Below are 21,008 nucleotides of genomic sequence, written 5' to 3'. Positions count from 1 at the left end.
GCCTCTGGGCACTTGCTATACTGCAGAGGTTTTCAGTCTTTTGTGCATACCATAATCAACTGGAAAATCTGTTAAAATTCAAATTCCCAGGCCAGTCTCTAGCAATTTCAGTTCAGTGGTTTGGGACAATATCTAGAAATCTTCATTTTAAACAAGGACCTCAGGTGATTCTCTTATATATACAAAGGCCTAGAGTCACATTTTGAGAAATTTGGCACTACTGACAGGAGGGCAACTTTCAGGGCCCTAATAATGCAACCAGCTCAAAGTTGAGTTTCACTCACAAAAGCTATACTTAACTCATTTTATATACTTACATATATCCACTTATTTTGTTTTTGACTCAAATTTGCATTAAATACAAATATGACTCTTTTGGCATCATGTTTTATTTATATTGTCCAATTTCACTCCCAGCATTGAACCTGCTGCTTCTTAATCATTCTTGATGAATGCTTCTGTGTATTTTCTGTCTTTTCCCTTAGTAAAGAATTTACTGCTGGTGACACTTATTCATCTGATGACCTTACTGTTTACTTCATTTGGCTCAGCCATTTGTGGAGGTGGGAAAAGGAATGGTTTGCCTTTGAACTGTTACTTCTCTTTTTAGGTTAGAGGCAGGGTACAAAAACATGAAACAAAAATGTTATACTGAGTATTAAACTGAGTTCCAAATTACATGTTTATCCTAAAAAATAAATAAATAAAATCCCAGAATTGCCACAACTGGTGGAAAACTTAGAATTTATCCGGTTCAACCTATCAGTAAGTTGGTTTCAATAATATGAACTACAATTAAGTAGTTCATAATATGACCTACTTCATATTACATGAAGTAGTTCGTAATATGACCTACTATGTGCAGGGTATTCTAAGTGCTTTGCATGCATTATTTCAGATAATCTTCACATCAACACTTGAGGAAGGGAACAATAGTCCTAATGGAACCAGGGTTTAAAAACATCTCAATAGGCTTGATCCATAGGGACAGTCAATTAATAGGGATTAATATAAAGCCATTTACCCAGACTCCAAGCCCAGCTACACAATTTTAGAATAGGTAAGAGTGGACTCCACAGCAGTTTGTATGAGATGAAGCATGTGTTTTCACTGGCTGTAAGTTAAACAGGAGCCCAGGGAACCACTGCCAGCAAAGCTAAGTGTTCATACCTACATGAGTGGAAGACTTGTCCACTGGATTCTCTGCTGCTTTTACCTCACTGTTATGTGGGGTTCATTCCAGGCTCTACAATTTATGAGAAATTTTGACCAACCAGGCCCAAAGGAGAAATACAGGATCTCGAAAGACCTTTCCTCTGAAGAACATATAAAAGAATGGAGGATATTCAAACCCAGATGACCTGGAAGCTGCTTTGAATACTTGAAGAGCTATGAGATGAATCTGGGAACAGACTATGCGTGCTTCTGAGTCGAGCAAAAGGCGCAATGGGTGAACCTCACAGCGAGATAAATTTCAACACAAGAGAAGGAAGCACTTTCCAGCAGTGAGAGCTGTCCAACAACAGGATGGGCCGATGAGTGAGACCGCAGGCTCCCCATCCCTGGCAGCATCCATGGAGAGGCTGAATACCTCTTGCCCCGGAGGTTTGAGAGGAGATTCATCCCTGGCTGTGGGATTGAGTCCTGTGACCTCTCAGATACCTTCCAACTTAGAGAAGTTCTTATTCAGGTACAACAAACTAGGTATTAGAAAGCTACTGTGCAAAAGGCACTAAACCAGAGCTTTGAAGCATAAAAAATAAACAGAATGTGATTCTTGCCTTCAAATTACTTACCAACCTGGAGACAAAAAGACAGACAAGAAGATAAGTACTCCCTTCCATAGCTGAGATTAAAGTCAATTTACATCTTTGCCGCTTCATTTATTGATGAAAGAATTGAGATTCAAGACATAGGATGAATAATGGACCAGGTGTTGGCACATGATAGAATGGAGATCCTCTTAAAGAGTGACATTGATATTGTATTAAAATGGTATTTTATTCAGGAGTTTCAGGGATGATCAAACCCCGCTCCTGCCCCCATGACCCCTCCATTGAAAAGATTCTAATATTTATAGACAAAGGACAAAGTAAACCAAGTAAAGGTAAAGAAACACTGTGCAGTATCTATAGATTCATTCCCAAATTCCAGTGGCCTGGGCTGAGAGAAGTCCTTTCTCTATGTTAAGTTGACTTGAATGGCCTGGAAAGAAAGTAATCTGTGGGGCCTGTTCTTTGGACCTTCCACAAACCCAATCCTCAATCCCAGATCTGGCACCCATAATGGACAACAAGGAAAAGACAAGTCTCTGCTGTAGTTTCCACATAGACTCACGGACTTGGCCTCTGATGCTGCCTGCCTTGGGTTCTCAATCCTGAGCACTAGATCCGGCATTGGTGTGGGAGAGGAGGAAGAAAGATGGCGGGCACTACCCAGGAAGGAAGCGAAAGGAGAGAAGAGGAAATACCACATGTGTGTATGCTGAGTCTGCTCTCTTCAAGAGCTTCACCTGCTGGCAACTGGCCAATCCAAATCTCGACTCCTTGTTAGAGGGGAGAGTTTTCCTGGATCCCAAATCACAGAGAAGCCAAGAGGGGCTTTGACTGTCTCCCAGAGGTCAACATTGCTATTTTATATCACGAGGTTAATAAGGCCTGTTTCTCAGTTACCTTGTGGGACTATTTGGTGAGTTCATCACATCTTTTTAAGGGCTATGATCTCTTTGAAGAAATGTTGCCAGTGTATGGCTTAAGATTGGACATAAACTGGAATGAGAGAATAACTTTTTAAATATCTAGACAAGAATTTACAGAACATAAGGTATATAATAGGTGATCTGTTAGCACCTACTAATAAATTTTAAAGTTTATTTCATAATAACCCTGTGGTTTAGGGATTATTACTACAATAATAAAAGGTTTTGCTTTCCAGCACACTTAAGTCTTTTCATTCTGTGGCAAACTATTCAAGCAAAAACTTCTGACAGTGTAGCTCTTAGTAATCTGAAGTGTGTTTATGTTTCACAGGTGTGTTTGATCTAGACATATTTTGTGTATCTTTTTTGCCAATACCCAACTCTGGGTTATTCCTTATGTCTGTTTATTCCTTATGTCTGCCATGCCCAGGCTGCTCAAAGTTTCTGTGAGTAACCACAAAGCCATAATCCCAGGGTCCACTCTGATACATCCAATCTCACATGGGTTGGACTCTCACTGCTTTTCAGACAATTACTTTACTCACTGCTTTTTGACTCCCTGATACACCCCTCCTTGTACCCATTCCAATTTTCTCCACATTCCTTAAGAGACCCCCAACCCCAATCCCAACCCCACTCCTTTTTCAGGACCACTTCATTCTTAGCGGGTGGCCATTCTACTAGAATATGGCTCCCCCATTCCTTCAAATGGATGCTCCCCTGACTTCATGCCATAGAGACTTGATCACCATGGCAACCACTGCCGGCTTTGGTTCATTTCCTCAGAAACCCCAACTGGCAGAGATGGCTGAATCAGGGAACTTCTGCAGGGATACACTGGGAGCACTTGGTACTGGGGGCTGAAATCTTAAAGGCAGCTCTAAATTTAAATAGCCAGAAAGAAACAGATTCCATGGCACAAAAGAGAAGCTAAAGGAGGTCTAGAAACAGCAATCTCTTGTCCTGCCAGCCTCTTGAGAGAAGTTATAGGTTCTATGAAAAAAATAGAGGTAGAGAGAGGTCAGCTGGAATTTGAGATCCTAATATCAAGTATCATTATGCCTTGTTTCATTCATTGCCTTGAATATCCAGTAAGGTTGCAAACTTTGAAGGAAGAAAATTAGTATCTTACATTGTTTCTCCCTTACTTATAATTTCACAATTGACTTATAGAGTTATAGGGATGGAATACAATACTTTGAGCCTATTTAGCAAACATTTGTTACTGTCTTCTTTGGGCCAGTCACTGTGCTAGGTGATGGGGAAGAATGAGTTCAATACATAATTTATCCTAACAGGAGATACATACACTGTAAGGGAAAACAAGAAAGTATTGAATTAGACTTACTCTCCTCCAGAGGCATTTCTATCACAAAGCACAAGCATTCACAAGCCTACATGGGATCTCCATGAATGTGGGGAATGCTGTCCAATAAAGAAACCACTCAGCCTTCACAGCACAACCAGGTTATCAAAGCAGTTTATTCTCTTTTGAATCAGTTCACTGTGAGGCACCCTGTAAGTTCCCTATCAGGGACGGATCCTTCACAGTTCTTGGGTGTTTGAATTTTCTCTCTCCTTCATCACCCTTATCCTTACTTACAGAATAGCTGAAAAAGAAGCTCTCTCTTGACCAAAACTTGAAGACATCAAGTTTGGGTCAAACAACAAAAAACTGTAATAAGATGTGGTCATACTTTAACCCATTTGGACAAAGTAGGAAACATAGGAAACATGGGAACATAGGAAAGGGGGTGATGTATTTTGTCCTGGATACTTGGGAGAGGAAAGGCTGGCAAAGCTTCATAGAAGAGAAAATATTTGAGCTGTACTTTGTCCTCCTCCTTTATTCCTAGGTGGTATTGTTTTCCTTTTTCTTTTAATTTATTTATTTTTGAGAGAGTGTGTGTGCGTGAACAGGGGAGGGGCAAAAAGAGAGAGGGAGACACTGAATTTGCAGCAGGGTCCAGGCTCTGAGCTGTCATCACAGAGCCCGACACGGGGCTCGAACCAACGAACTGCAAGATCATGACCTGAGACGAAGTCAGACACTCAACTGACTGAGCCACCCAGGTGCCCCTCCTAGATATTTTACATTATAGTCTCTTTTTTGGGAAAATAAAAATATCACTTCAGGAGCACCTGGGTGGCTAGTCGGTTAAGTGTCTGGCTTCAGCTCAGGTCATGACCTCATGGTTTGTGAGCTCGAGCCCTGTGTCAGGCTCTGTGCTGACAGCCCAGAGCCTGGAGCCTGCTTCAGATTCTGTGTCTCCCTCTCTCTCTGCCCCTCTCCCGCTCATGCTGTCTTTCTCTCAAAACTAAAATAAAATTTAAAAACATATACATATATATCACTTCATATCCCAAGATTTAAAAACATATACATATATATATCACTTCATATCCCAATATATCAATTTATATATTGATATAATTGATATATCCCAATATATCAATTTAAAAACATATACATATATATATCACTTCGTATCCCAAGAGAAACACATATTCATAGAAATTAGAAAATCCCATAACAGTTCAGATTCCAGTCCTCTACTGTGTATGGGAAGGTGGCCATGAAGCTTAAGAAGACACTCTGACAGTAATTTTGAGTACAGAGGGTTTAAAAAGTGATAATCATAAGTATTTGTTGTAATCAGAGCTTTAAAAAAACTCAAAACAACAGTAAATGAGAATGGGAAAATTGGAAGAGAAGGCAAACTATTCAGAAAACTGGTTCCATTATAATTCTTCACAGCCTCAGTTTTGACTTGCCAGAGGGTCTTTGCTATGTTATGGACTTGGGTGTTTTTATTAAGGATGGTGTGGGATTGTTCCCTCTCTATCCCACAAGGCAGCAGTTACTAATTCACTCTCTATATCCCTTAAGCTTGAATGACTTAATTTCTTTCTTCCCATTAAATTAGAATAAAAAATCTCTTCATTTTCTCAAAGTGTGTTGGAAAGATCAAGGAAACCATCAAATCTTAAGAGTCTTAGAAAGCTTGGGGACACACATGGCATTCAAATACTAGAGATGACATCTAATATCATTTTGTTAATGTCTTTCATTATTTTATCATGTCCTGAAATCCCATAAAAGCCTAACAGAGATGGGCTTGGGTATTTTACTAAATTGAAATGTGTAAGGGAGGAGGAGAAAAAAAATGACGATTTACTTGATTTTTGTTATTGTTCATTCCAAACTCCAGGAAAAAGTAAATGATTAGTTAAGACAATTAGGTGATTCTAATATAGGAAGCCAAGGCAAGGTGTTTGAAACTTAACAGGGCTGAGGAAAGTAGAAAAAATCAGCAATCAAAATCTCATGCATCTCACTGGCCCCACTTTCTGGGCCACACCCAAAATGTTTCAGTTCACCTGTTCTACTTAGAATCATCAACATTGCTGAAAGCATCTTAAAGGTATTATCTTAGCGAGTTTCCCAATTAGCCATGGGGCACACCTCTGGAGAACTGGAAGGAGGTGGGTATCAGGAACCCCTCCTTGATGACAGGAAACCAAGTGACAGATGAGAGGTGATTTGTCCCAAGACATCTAAAGGCAGATTGGAAATGACAGCTAGGTTCAGGTTTGGTTCGGCCTGAATGAAGAAAAACGCTACCTCTTTCACTGACACCAAAATACTTGCCTTCACCTACAAAATTACTTTTTCTGGCATGATTTTTTTCCCCCTCCGTTCAGCCTCAGAGATAATACTAATGATTACCAGCGATGGTAGTGAAAGCCAAGCTTAATCACCATAATTGACAATTAAGTTGGGTAACAACACAGAGACAGGTGATTTCACACAAGGCTAATGAAAATGGGCTATTAAAATCCACACACGTTTGGCAGCAATTATGAGCTCCTGGAGCCATTTGCTTTGAAATGTGCACATTTCACAGGCGGCTGCCTGCCAACGAGACAACTCTGAGCAGGACCAAGAGAGAAGAAGGAAAAGACAGAGTCGCCCGAGATTTCTGTAGGTGCAATCTCCTTTCCGTAGCTTGCTGGATCGCTATTGTTACATGCCTGGTGTTTTGGGGTTTTTTTCCTGATATTTTAAAGCCAAAGAAAGATGCACAGTTCATAGCCTCAGGAAATGATGCTCCATTTTCCTACAAAACCACCATGGGATTGGCAGAGGACAAGGAAGTGGGTACTAACAAATGCATGGGGACTGAGTGGTGGAGATTCATAGACTAAGTACAGGCCATGTGGGAGAGTGCTGGATTTCTTGTCTACGGTGTACTGGAGGCCCTTATCTTAACAGTTTTCTCAAAACGTAAAATACAAGTAATAATCCCCGCTTCCCAAAGATGATAAGAATAGTTAACTGAGAGTAGTTAAACAGTTAGAAGTATTGGAGGGGTGCCTGGGTGGCTCAGTCGGTTAAACGTCTGACTCTTAATTTCCGCTCAGGTCTTGATCTCACAGTTTGTGAGTTCAAGCCTCCCATCGGGCTCTGCGCTGACCCTGTGGGTCCTGCTCGAGATTCTGTCTCTCTCTCTCTCTGCCCCTCCCCTGCTCGCTCTTGATCTCTCCCTAAAACAAATAAATTCCCTGTTTGACAATTCCAAAATCTGTGTCATACCTGAGTCTAGTTATGAGACATGCTTTGTCTTTTCAGACTGTTTTTAATTGTGTGTGTATGTGTGTGCTTGCGTGTGTTTTAGTGTGCTTTCTAATTTTTGTTGAAAGCCAGACCTATGGATGGGTATAGGAACTGAAGTAAAAGGCCTTTAGTGTGACGTTTTATGTTATTCCAGCTAGGATTTGGGCCGCTTCATGTTTGCTGTAGTTACAGGTGCCAGAAGGTTCAGATTCCACTGTCCTTGTTTTTGTCTCCTCCTTAAATATTGACTCTACCTTGTAGCTCTTTCAACTATAATCTACTGTTATTATTCTGAAGCTCTATTAATGTGATGGCAAAGTGCAGAGGAGGAGAAACATTCTATAAACTTGTGATTAAATCTCAGCCTTTTAGTGGACCAGTGTTTCTAGACTGTAATGCCAACAACTGCTTTTTAGCTTCTGTATAGGTGGTGGAGGAAGGCTAAAGATGGCTGGAGTTGGGTAATTGTCCTTTGATAAAATGTCCTGGGAGAGTAGACCTTTTTTTTTTTAATTTTTTTTAACATTTATTTATTTTTGAGAGACAGAGAGAGGCAGAGCATGAGCAGGGGAGGAGCAGAGAAAGAGGGGGACACAGAATCCAAAGCAGGCTCCAGGCTCCGAGCAGTCAGTACAGAGCCAGACGCAGGACTCGAACTCACAAACCACAAGATCATGACCTGAGCTGAAGTTCAGGCGCCCAGCTGACTGAGCCACCCAGGTGCCCCTAGACCTTTATTATAGTAAATGCTCAGGGCACATTCCAATGGCTACTTCTCCCTTCCCCCTGCCAGAGCGTTGAGGACATTTTTTCTTAGGCTCTTCATTATGAAAACCTGGTGGAGTTTTTGGAGGATTGTGACCCACGGAAAAGTGGAGAGGCACCTTTAAGACTGCGGCCCCAGGAGTTTCTGCTTCTCCTACTAAATCACACCCAGCCTCCACCAATTCATCAAAATAACCATTTAGTGTGTGTCCCTTAGATCAGATGGGGACCCCCCCAAATGTGGTGCAGTGAAAGGATTCACCTGAGACAAAACAAAGGTGATAGAAGCTTATTGAATACACCGGAAAGGAGCCACAGGCAGGATAGCAGAGGAGAGACTGTCTACAATGAGGCAGTAGGTATTTGAAGGGGAAGGTGAGGAAGTATGGGGATGTATGGAATTCTCCCCTTTTTGGTACCTGTGCCTGGCTGTAAGTAACCCATTGGTCAGTCAGGGCCTGTGGATGTTTTGAGGTGAGTCACCTGACGGGCCTGTCTGTATTCAGCCAAGTGGTTGCTGTGGGCCCTTTCCCCTTGCTCAAGTTTCCACTGTTCAAGCCTGTTGCCTAAAAGAAGCCTGAACAATTTTGACCCTTAAATCTTGAAGGTTGCTGAGAGTAGAAGGTCTGTCCTTCTGTAACTTCTTGCTGAATAGTGGTGTAGGATGTCCCTCCCTATGGATCAAAATTGGTCAGTGGGGGAACTTATATGGAGGAATTAGAAAAGGCAGAGGCAGCTGAATCCAAGGTAGACCACACGTATGAATTTTCCAGGTAGAAAGGATCATCCGTCGGCTTGAAGATATGGCAGTGAAGGAATCTCGCCACCAGGTGGAGATACGTGGGAGAAAACAGGAAAACATAACCAGAATAACAAAAAGAAAAAGAAGCCCAAATAAGAGTCCCTTGATAGTTGACAAAAATCCTCCTCCAGTCCTGGAGTTTAACCAATCACTAAAGGAAAGGGAGGAGTCCTTTAAAGCACCAATTTGAGTATTTAAGTCTTTTAGTAACCCTGTCACATTTTTGTGGGTATCTGGAGTATATACATAACATTCTGTTTTAATAAAGCATAGTTTTATTCCTTGAGCTGCAGTCAAGGGCCATTTGATTTTAGAGGGTTACCTTTTAAATTTGTGGGTGACTACAAGTTGGGTTTGATTAAAGGTGACTCCTGTATGCTTGCTAAAGATTCTATTTGTAATTTTACATCAATAGAGGTGGCTTCTAGGACAAGTAATGGCTAAGGGATAAAACCATCAAAAATCCCTCTTTGAGCCCAAGTGTCCATTGACTAATGAATAGATAAAGAAGATGTGGTATATATACACAATGGAATATTACTCAGCCATCAAAAAGAATGAAATCTTGCCATTTGCTACAACATGGATGAAGCTAGAGTACATTATACTAAGCATAACAAGTCAGTCAGAGAATGACAAACACCACGTAATTTCATTCATGTGTGGAATTTAGGAAACAAAATAGATGAACATATGGGAAGTGAGGGAAAAAAAAGGGAAGCAAACCGTAAGAGACTCTTACCTATATAGAATAAACTGAGGTTTAATGGAGGGAGGTGGGTGGGGGTTGGCTAAATTGATGATGGGTATTAAGGAGGGCACTGGTTATGATGAACACTGGGTATTATAGGTAAGTGGTGAATCACTAAATTCTACTCCTGAAACCAATATTAGACTATATGTTAACTAACTAGAATTTAAATAAAATTTGGGGGAACAAAAGAATCCCCTTTTGATGTTTAGCCTTAACAATATCCTAATTATGAGGAATCACTGGCAAACAGAAGACGACTTGTCTGGGAATGTGGGTATCACTAAGTGCATCATCCAATCCAATCATAAGGAAAGTGGGGCCATCCATTATCTTCATAAGTACATAGTTAACTCCATGGAGGGGGGTACACTTTGGCTTTTAAAGAGCAATTGTGTCATTCCAGCCACAGAATTGGTCAAGTGCTAGTTGAATTATACAATTGGTGGGGAGTCCATCTCATTTCCCAGCTGTTCAAATAATCATATACCCAAGAGGTCATGTTATCTATCTCCACAGAATAACAAACATGAAAACCGTCTATACACGAGCTATTGTGGCAATTTTTCTGAAGTTTACCACAAGTTGTGTAGCGTAGGCACACAATAAACATTCAAAGACAATCAGAACTAGACTTTAACATCCACAAAGGTGTGTTATTGAAACATAATTTTTCTCTCTAAAATCACCTTTATTTCCAGAGATAGCCAAATCAAGACAAATTCTTATGAAAAACAAGTTCAATATTTAACAAACTTGGCCTAATTATTTACATAAGCTAGCAAGAATAGTGATTGATCATATAGACCTTTTAAAATCTGCTTTGCTGGAACTTTTATAAGAAATATTGATGGAACTTTTATTTTTTAATGTTTATTTATTTATTTGGAGAGAGAAAGAGAGAGAGAGAGAGAGAGAGAATGAGCACATGTGAGGGAGGGGCAGAGAGAGAGAGAAAATCCAAAGCAGGCTCCTCCCTGTCAACACAGAGCCCAATGCAGGGCTCAGTCCCATGAACCTTGAGATCATGACCTGAGCTGAAATCAAGAATCAGATGCTTAACTGACTGAGCCACCCGGGTGCCCCTTGATTGAACTTTTAGTAGCCTTTCTAGGCCAGAATCCAAACAAATACTTGCCATCAGATATGCCTGTTATATCTGTAGATCGGGCGAATTCCTCTTCTCGAGGCCCCAAAATATCCTGAGGTTCCTATACCTGCCAGGAAGTGACCTTCTTTACTCACCTGGTGAGGCTGCTGGGAATTCTGTAAGCAATATGTCAGGCCAACATTTCCAAAGAGCTTTATTGACTTCATGTTTCATAAAGTCAACCTCAATTCCTTTTTTGTTTCTATAGTGTAATAATGATTTCAGGAATAGAATTTAGTGATTTATCACTTACATATAACACCCAGTGCTCATGCCAACAAGTGTCCTCCTTAATGCCCTTTGCCCATTTAGCCCATCCCCCCAACCAGTGCCCCTCCAGGAGCCCTCAGTTTGTTCTCTATATTTAAGAGTCTCTTATGTTTATCTCCCTTTCTGTTTTTATATTACTTTTGCTTCCATTCCTTTATGTTCATCTGTTTTGTATCTTAAATTCCACACATGAGTGAAGTCATGATATTTGTCTTTCTCTGACTTATTTCATTTAGCATAATACACTCTAGTTCCATCCACATTGTTGCAAATGGCAAGATTTCATTCTTTTTGATCACCAAGTAATATTCCATTGTATATATAAACCACATCTTCTTTATCCATTCCAGTTGATGGACATTTGGCCTCTTTCCATACTTTGGCTATTGTCAGTAGCACTGCAAGAAAAATTGGGGTGCATGTATCCTGTGGAAACAGCACTCCTGTATCCTTTGGATAAATACCTAGTAGTGCAATTGCTGGATTGTAGGGTAGTTCTATTTTTAATTTTTTGAGGACCCCCCCCCACACTGTTTTCCAGAGTGGTTGCACCAGTTTAAATTCCCACCAACAGTGCAAGAGGGTTCCTGTTTCTCCACATCCTCACCAGCATTGGTTGTTTCCTGAATTATTAATTCTAGCCACTCTGACAGGTGTGAGGTGGTATTTCAGTGTGGTTTTGATTTGTATTTCCCTGATGATGAGTGAGGTTGAGCATTTTTTCATGTGTCGGTTGGCCATCTGGATGTCTTCTTGGAAAGACATGTCTTCTGCCCATTTCTTCACTGGATTATTTGTTTTTCAGGTGTTGAGTTTGGTGAGTTCCTTACAGATTTTGGATATTGACCCTTTATCCAATATGTCATTTGCAAATATCTTCTCCCATTTGTCAGTTGCCTTTTAGTGTTCTTGATTGCTTCCTTTGCAGTGCAGAAGCTTTTTATCTTGATGAGGTCCCAATAGTTCATTTTTACTTTTAATTCCCTTGCCTTTGGAGATGTGACAAGCAAGAAATTGCTGCAGCGGAGGTCAAAGAGGTTGTTGCCTGCTTTCTCCTTGAGGATTTTGATGGCTTCCTGGCTCACATTTAGGTCTTTCATTCATTTTGAGTTTATTTTTGTGTATGGTGTAATTTCATTATTCTGCCTGTTGCTGTCCAGTTCTCCCAGCACCATTTGTTAGAGACTGTCTTTTTCCATTGGATATTCTTTCCTGCTTTGTCAAAGATTAGTTGGCCACACATTTATGGGTCCATTTCTGGGTTCTCTATTCTATTCCATTGGTCTATGTGTCTGTTTTTGTGCCAATACCATACTGTCTTGATGATTACAGCTTTGTAGTAGAAGCTAAAGTCTGTGATTATGATGCCTCCCACTTTGGTTTTCTTTTTCAACATCACTTTGTGTATTCGGGGTCTTTTGTGGTTCCATACAAATTTTAGGATTGTTTGAAGGAGAATAGATTCTTATTGAACTCACACAAATGATTATACTTACCATGGAAGAAAAAAATACTTACTGAGATTTTTTGAATTTCAGAGAGTTCAGGCGACAGAGAAAAGTTCAATACTTCAATTTATTACAAATGAATAGTTTATCACATTTCTTGAAATCCTAGATATCTTAAGAGAAAGTTTCCTTAATCTGAAAGAGCAAACACTAGAGAAGCAGCAATGTTTCAAACAAGAGTCACAAAACTATAATCATCTTCCTCAACTCATTTAGTCCCATTTACTAACTCTTATTTAGTTTGAATGTAGCTTTTTATTTCTGAAAATTCTTACCCATCTCAGTTTCATGATCTTAAAGATATCAAATACCATATTTGTCACAAACAAAAGTCCTTCTTATGAATCTCCTCGAAGATTAAACACGTTTCTCAAGAGCATCAAAACAATTATAAAAGGCAAAACAAACCCTCAGAAATGGACATTGTTATAGATCTGATATAAGAGTTCATTGTGATGCAATTGACAAGGAAATTCAGTTAATTCTTTGCACACAACACTTCAATAATCAGAATATGAAGTGAAGACTTTATACCAGAACATAACATACCAAATAAACAAGCCTAATTAGTCCAAGAGACTTCATTTACAATTCAAATATTGGGCAAATTTGTTAAAACCCTAGAAAGTTTTTTTTTAAGTTTATTTATTTCTTTTGAGAGAAAGAGAGAGGGCATGGGGGAGGGGTAGAGATAGAGGGAAAGAGAGAATCCCAAGCAGGCTCTGCACTGTCAGCACACAGCCCAACACAGGGCTCGATCCCATGAACCATGAACCGTGAGATCATGACCTGAGCTGAAACCAAGAGTCAGACCATTAACTGAGCCACCCAGGTACTCCTAAAACCCTAGAAAGTCTAAAAGCACATGCCTAAATAGGATTACAGATCATCAAAGAGCTGATAAAGACAAAACTTTGGTTTTCTAGGCAGATAAAAGGAAAAAAAAAACTTTGTTTACATTTTCTTATCAAGAGCAAACAAACAATCCAAGAAAACTTGGTCTGTTCATCAGAGAAAAAGCAGAATTTCAATCTTATACCAGTGTATTTTTAAAATCCATTCATTTCAATCTTAGCCCATCTTCACCACACACAAAAAAATCCTTTCCAAAGATTTCCCTTCACAAACCTTCCACAACTTTCTTTTGCATGCAGATTTTGTCCCAAGCCATTTTTTCTCCCAACAACTAGTCTCATTTTAGGACAAATTTATTTTCTTTTTCCTTTAACAAAAACGTATTCCCATTCCTTAGATCTTTTTTACACATCTCCTGCTTTTCTACATACAGAGTTGCTTCCCTTATTTCCATCACTCTTAGTTGCATTTAGCAGAATTTTAGCTCTTAGAAAACTTAGTCTCCAGTGGAAACTAAGTAGTAACCAATTGTGACCTGTTACATCAGAATTCTTTAGAGGGCAAATTTGTGAATCAATTAAACACAACAGACCCTAAATACCTTTAGTTTTTCTGCTATAGGAAGTCAAAAGCAGATAAACCTTATGTTTAGTGATCAATCCTTCAGTATTTTATTTGGAAAAGACTTAAATATCCAATGAATTAAATCCAATTTATCATCCAAAAACACTTTCAAGTTTCAGGTTAACAAAGACTTTGAGGGGTGCCTGGGTGGTTCAGTCAGTTAAACATCCAACTTTGGCTCAGGTCATGAACTGACGGTCTGGGTCTGTGAGTTCGAGCCCCGCGTCGGGCTCTGTGCTGACAGCTCAGAGCCTGGAGCCTGCTTCAGATTCTGTGTCTCCCTCTCTCTCTGCCCCTCCCCTGCTTACGCTCTCTCTTTCTCAAAAAAAAAAAAAAAACAGACAAAATTATTCATCATTTTTTATGTTTATCATTTATTTTTGAGAAAGAAAGAGAGAGAGAGAGAGAGAAAACAAGTGGGGAAGGGGCAGAGAAAGGGAGAGAGAGAGAATCCCAAGCAGGATCCATGCTGTCAGCACAGAGCCTGATGCAAGGCTTGAACTTATGAACTGTGAGATAATGACCTGAGCCAAAATCAAGACTCAGACACTTTACTGACTGAGTCACCCAGGTGCCCCCAAATTAGCCATCATTTTAGTGATTGTTTTGCTAACAAATTGCAACAGGGATAACACAAGCTTATTTGACCTTTAGTAAACCTAGGTAGAATAAACATTTCATACTTAATACTAATCATTTTAACAATTTTATTTTTTTAATGTTTATTTATTTTGAGAGAGACAGAGAGAGAGAGAGAGAGAGAGAGAGAGAGAGAGAGAGACTGCAAGTGGGGGAGGGGCAGAGAGAGTATCCCAAGCAGACTCTGTGCTGTCAGTACAGAGTCCATTGCGGCTCAATCTGACGAATTTTGAGATCATTACCTGATCTGAAATCAGATGTTTAACTGACCCAGGAGCCCCATAATGCTGATAATTTTAGAGACATGCCTATCTTACTTAAACCAACAAACTTAAATTAGTTTAAATACCGAATTATGTTCCACCTGTGTCCACTTAAAGGTCAATTTGTTCCTCATTGTCAATTTTTACCTAGGGCACCAGTGGGGATATCTGAAGTAGTATAAGTCTAGGGGGTGCTCTTTACTCCTTGACAGCAAGGGTAGAAGAAGGAGCCAAAGGCACCGGGGGCACCCAGGATGGTATAGGAATCAGTTATGCCGGCCGCACCCAAGGTGGTGCAGAAACAGGAAGAGAGGGGGGCGGGGGGAAGAAGAGGTGAGGTGCTACCAGCAAGGCTGAAGGCCGATAAAAACCCAGAAGGAAGAGAAAGAGGATTCCTGGTTCTAAAGTTGGTTGGCTTAGACACATAAGCGGACACCGTGTTTTTTCACCAACAAGTAAAAATAGGCAATCCAGGTCAGGCCAGAGAAGACCGGGAACTTCCCCAAAACAAAAGAAGCTTTGGCAGCTGCTTGGAATATTCCTTAAAGTCCCCATCCTGAGGTAGACTAATCAGAAACAGTTGGTCCCAATTAACCTGGGAAATAAATGAGGGAGTAGCCCCCACATACAACAAGAGTATCCTGGGTCTGTTAGGATGAGGAAAGTGAGAGTCATCTAATATGTTGGGAGGGGGGCTATTAGCTTGGTTAGTGGCCAAACACATTCCGCAAGAGGCCCTTAGGTCAGGGTCCTGATTTAGGACCACTAAACTGAGCAAGACACAAGCTACGGTTTTTGTGGAGGTCAGGGTTTGGAGACAATGCCATGAAGGCTTGTACATGTAGGACTTCCAATGATTTGGAGGAGTTCTGGCAAAGGAGGTCAAGCTGGAAAATAGTATTATAACAAAAGAGTTCCATTGAAGGGCCACACCTCTTGATCTGGGAGTTTGCACTGAGGCCAGGAAACAAGATGAGATGTTTTTCCTCAGGCCTAGGAGTCAAGTTTGTTCCAGCGTTTAAGAACACAGCCCAAGGGTGAGTCTGAAGGAGTAGAGGGGGGTCGTCCCATAGTGGGAAAGACTGGCTCCTGATTCCCAAAGACGTGGAGCTATTCCCACCAAAGGGAATGAATGGAGCTTTGACTCGTAATTTTTTGGCTGCAGAGACTTGTGCTCCAGGTAAGTAGAGCTTAAATGTGATTGTCTGTATTTGCCTCTCTCCACATCTCGGCATGGCACTTTGCACTGCCACTCCAACTCTAATGGGTCCGAGAGAAGTCACTGACTTTCACTGATTTGTTTAGCTTTTATTTTATTGCAAGAATGAGAGTCACCATTTCTGAGCTCCTACTTTTCTTTCTTTTTGGGGGCTGAAACTGCAAGTCCAATGTATTTCATTTCAATGAAGTTTTAAAAAGCGATTCAGTTATTGGAAAACTTTACGTATGTTTCGAATAATGTAGCTATGGGAATCTATTTTTCAACTGTACATTTTATTAAACCCAAATACAGATCGTGTGTTTCCAATGGAGATTCACCATTTGAATTGAGATGTGTTGAAAGCGGAATACATAACCAGATTTCAAAGTCTTTTTTTTTTCAATATATGAAATTTATTGTCAGATTGGTTTCCTTACAACACCCAGTGCTCATCCCAAAAGGTGCCTTCCTCAATACCCATCACCCACCCTCCCCTGCCTCCCACCCCCCCATCAACCCAGATTTCAAAGTCTTAGTATGAAAGAAGAATGTACACTATCCCATTAATAATCCTTTGTATCGATTGCATATTGAAATTGTCAGTACAAAAAGCGTTGTGTCTTGGCTCTTAGCACCGAGGCAATAAAGAATTAGAGATCGGTGCCCAAAGTGAAAGCAGATAGCAACTTTATTAAAACAACAGTACATTCTAAAGGTGGGAGAGCAGGCAGGCCCAAAGATGGCATCTTCCCTGAGGCCACATGGGTCCTTTCCTCTTATGTGAGTGTGGTCTTGCATCATGGACAGGGTTGTCTCTGCTGGCGGCTGCTTCCAATCATTTGGGGGACTCCTTCCACAGGTTGGGAAGGGGAGTTTTTGGTTTACACTGGAACAGTCATGGCAGCCTTTCCCCATCAGGTGGGCTATACCCACAATGCAAATACATTAGGAGTTGAGGGGTTACTAGAGGTCAGAGGTGGAAGACTGAGTGCATGCTCCACACCTGTGGCTCCTGGTCTGTTAGTCCCAGGGTTTTGGAAGCCACGAGGTCCAGGATGCTGTGCCCCCAGGCTTCTAATAGGACTCTGAAACCTTGAAAGTCAAGGGATGAAGTTTTCTCAGGGCATTTCTTCCACTACTCATTTCTAGCTTCTACCTAACAATATGATAATATTTTTAATGCATTGGTTTAATTAAATAAATCATTAAAGCTAATTGTATTTGTTTTTTACATCTCTAATGTGGCTAAAAGAAAATTTCATATATGTGGCTCACATACTTCCATTTGCCAGCACTGCTCTATAATTTAAAATACACATCTTTGTGGGGACCTGAATGGCTCAGTCGGTTAAGCATCCAGCTCTTGATTTTGGTTCTGGTCATCATCCCAGGGTTGTGGGATCAAGCCCTGTGTGAGGCTAAGCCATGCACTGAGCATGGAACCTACTTAAGATTCTCTCTCTCTCTCTCTCTCTCTCTCTCTCTCTCTCTCTCTCTTTCCCCGCCCCCTGCCCTTCTCCCCCACTCATGCCCTCTCTCTAAAATTAAAAAAAAAGTTAAAATACACATCTTTTACTTGTTACAATCTACCTTTAAATAACACAACACTGCATATATAATTTGAAACCCTTAAAGTAGTATAAATAATATTTTCCTCTCTTGTCCTTTGTATTATTTACTTTCATATATTTTATTTCTGCATATCATGAACCACACTATATTGTTTTCCTTTTAATCATCAATTACCTATTAAAGACATTAAAGATGAAGGAAAAAATCTTTTTTATATACCCATATAGGTACTATTTACAGCATTTTTCATTTCTTTGTGTAGATTTAGGTTTACAAGTAACATTTTCCTTCAGTCTGGAGAACTTCCTTTAACATTCTTGTGGCACAGGTCTGCTGCCAAATTCTCCCAGCTTTTGTTTATCTAGGAAAGAAAGATTTTTAGTCTTTTTTTTTTCATTTATTTTTGGGGGCATTTTATTTTTATTTTTTTTAATTTATTTATTGTTTAATTTACATCCAAGTTAGTTAGTATATAGTGCAACAATGATTTCAGGAGTAGATTCCTTAATGCCCCTTACCCATTTAGCCCATCCCCCCTCCCACAACCCCTCCAGTAACCCTCTGTTTGTTCCCCCTACTTAAGAGTCTCTTAGGTTTTGTCCCCCTCACTGTTTCTATATTTTTGCTTCCCTTCCCTTCTGTTCATCTGTTTTGTATCTTATGAGTGAAGTCATATGATATTTGTCTTTCCCTAATTTCGCTTAGCATAATACCCTCCAGTTCCATCCATGTACTTGCAAATGGCAAGATTTCATTCTTTTTGATTGCCGAGTAATACTCCAGTGTGTGTGTGTGTGTGTGTGTGTGTGTGTGTGTGTGTGTATGTATACCACATCTTCTTTATCCATTCATCCACCGATGGACATTTGGGCTCTTTTCATACGTTGGCTATTGTCGAAAGCACTCCTATAAATATTGGGGTGCATGTGTCGCTTTAAAACAGCACACCTGGGGGCACCTGGGTGGCTCAGTTGGTTAGGCAACCAACTTTGGCTCAGGTCATGATCTCACAGTTCCTGAGTTTGAGCCCTGCGTCGGGCTCTGTGCTGACAGCTCAGAGCCTAGAGCCTACTTCAGATTCTGTGTCTCCCCTCTCTCTACCCCTCCCCTGCTCATGCTCTGTGTCTCTCTGTCTCTCAATAATAAATAAATGTTAAAAAATTTTAAAAAACACCCACCTGTATCCCTTGGATAAATACCTAGTAGTGCAACTGCTGGGTCATAGGGTAGTTCTATTTTTAATTTTTTGAGGAACCTCCATACTGTTTTTCAGAGTGGCTGCACCAGTTTGCATTCCCACCAGCAGTACAAAAGAGATCCTCTTTCTCCGCATCCTCGCCAACATCTGTTGTTGCCTGAGTTGTTAATGTTAGCCATTCTGACAGGTATGAGGCGGTATCTCATTGTGGTTTTGATTTGTATTTTCCTGATGATGAGTGATGTTGGACATTTTTTCATGTGTCTGTTTGCCATCTGGATGTCTTCTTTGGAGAAGTGTCTATTCATGTCTTTTGCCCATTTCTTCACTGGATTATATGTTTTTTGGTGGGTTGACTTTGGTAAATTCTTTATAGATTTTGAGACTAACCCTTTATCTGATATGTCATTTGCAAATATCTTCTCCCATTCCATCAGTTGCCTTTTAGTTTTGATGATTGTTTTCTTCAATGTGCAGAAGGTTTTAATTTTGATGAGGTCCCAATAGTTCATTTTTGCTTTTGTTTCTCTTGCCTCCGGAGATGTGTTCAGAAAGAAGTTGCTGCAGCCAAAGTGAAAGGTTTTTGCCTGCTTTCTCCTCAAGGATTTTGATGGCTTCCTGTCTTACATTTAGGTATTTTCATCCATTTTGAGTTTATTTTTGTATATGGTGTAAGAAAGTGGTCTGGGTTAATTTTTCTGCTGCTGCCCAGTTTTTCCAGCACCATTTGCTGAAGACACTGTCTTTATTCCATTAGATATTCTTTTCTGCTTTGTCAAAGATGGACCCATACATTTGTGGGTCCACTTCTGGGTTCTCTATTCTGTCCCATTGATCTGAGTGTGTTTTGTACTAGTACCATACTGTCTTGATGATTACAGCTTTGTAATACATCTTGAAGTCTGGGATTGTGATGCCTCAGCTTTTTTCAGGATTGCTTTGGCTATTCGGGGTCTTTTCTCGTTCCATACAAATTTTAGGATTGTTTGTTGTAGCTCTGTGAAGAATGCTGGTGTTATTTTGATAGGGATTGCACTGAATATGTAGATTGCTTTGGGTAATATTGACATTTTAACAACATTTGTTTTTCCAATCCAGGAGCATGGAATAGTTTTCCTTTTTTTGTGTGTGTCTTTTTCAATTTCTTTCATCAGCTTTCTATAGTTTTCAGTGTATAGATTTTTCACCTCCTTGTTTATGTTTATTCCTAGGTATTTTATGGTTTTTGGTGCAACTGTAAATGGGATCAACTCCTTGATTTCTCTTTCTGTTGCTTCATTGGTGTATAGGAATGCAACTAATTTCTGTGCATTGGTTTTATATTCTGTGACTTTGCTGAATTCGTGGATCAGTTCTAGCAGCTTTTTGGTGGAATCTTGGGTTTTCCATATAGAGTATCATGTCATCTGCAAAGAGTGAAAGTTTGACCTCCTCCTGGCCGATTTGGATGCCTTTTATTTCTTTGTGTTGTCTGATTGCTGAAGCTAAGACTTCCAAAATATGTTGACGAACAGTAGTGAGAGTGAACAGCCATATCTTCTTCCAGACCTTAGGGGGGAAAGCTCTCAGTTTTTCCCCATTAAGGATGATGTTAGCATTGGGTCTTTCATATGTGGCTTTTATGATCTCGAGGTATGATCCTTCTATCCCTACTTTCTTGAGGGTTTTTTTTTTTTATCAAGAAACCATGCTGCATTTTGTCAAATGCTTTCTCTGTATCTATTGAGAGGATCACATGGTTCTTGTCCTTTCTTCTATTGATGTGATGAATCACGTTAGTTGTTTTTGCAGATATTGAACCAGTCCTGCATCCCAGGTATAAATCCCACTTGGTTGTGGTGAATAATTTTTTTAATGTATTGTTGGATCTGTTTGGCCAGTATCTTTTTGAGGATTTTTGCATCCATGTTCATCAGGGAAATTGGTCTATAGTTCTCCTTTTTAGTTGGGTCTTTGTCTGGTTTTGGAATCAAGGTAATGCTGGCTTCATAGAAAGAGTTTGGAAGTTTTCCTTCCATTTCTATTTTTTGGAACAGCTTCAAAAGAATAGGTGTTAACTCTTCTGTAAATGTTTGATAGAATTCCCCTGGAAAA

The 21,008-nt window shown here is 40.1% G+C and overlaps 1 pseudogene; it reads right to left on the bottom strand.

Annotated features, from left to right (window-relative positions):
• The window catches only part of LOC106985827 (olfactory receptor 1052-like), a 78,587-nt pseudogene extending 62,409 nt beyond the window's left edge, over nucleotides 1-16,178 (bottom strand).
• Between the last annotated feature and the right edge of the window lie 4,830 nt (nucleotides 16,179-21,008).

The sequence above is a fragment of the Acinonyx jubatus genome, chromosome C1 (genome assembly GCF_027475565.1).
Source record: "Acinonyx jubatus isolate Ajub_Pintada_27869175 chromosome C1, VMU_Ajub_asm_v1.0, whole genome shotgun sequence".
NCBI lineage: Eukaryota > Metazoa > Chordata > Mammalia > Carnivora > Felidae > Acinonyx > Acinonyx jubatus.
This window is presented reverse-complemented; position numbering and strand designations above follow the sequence as displayed.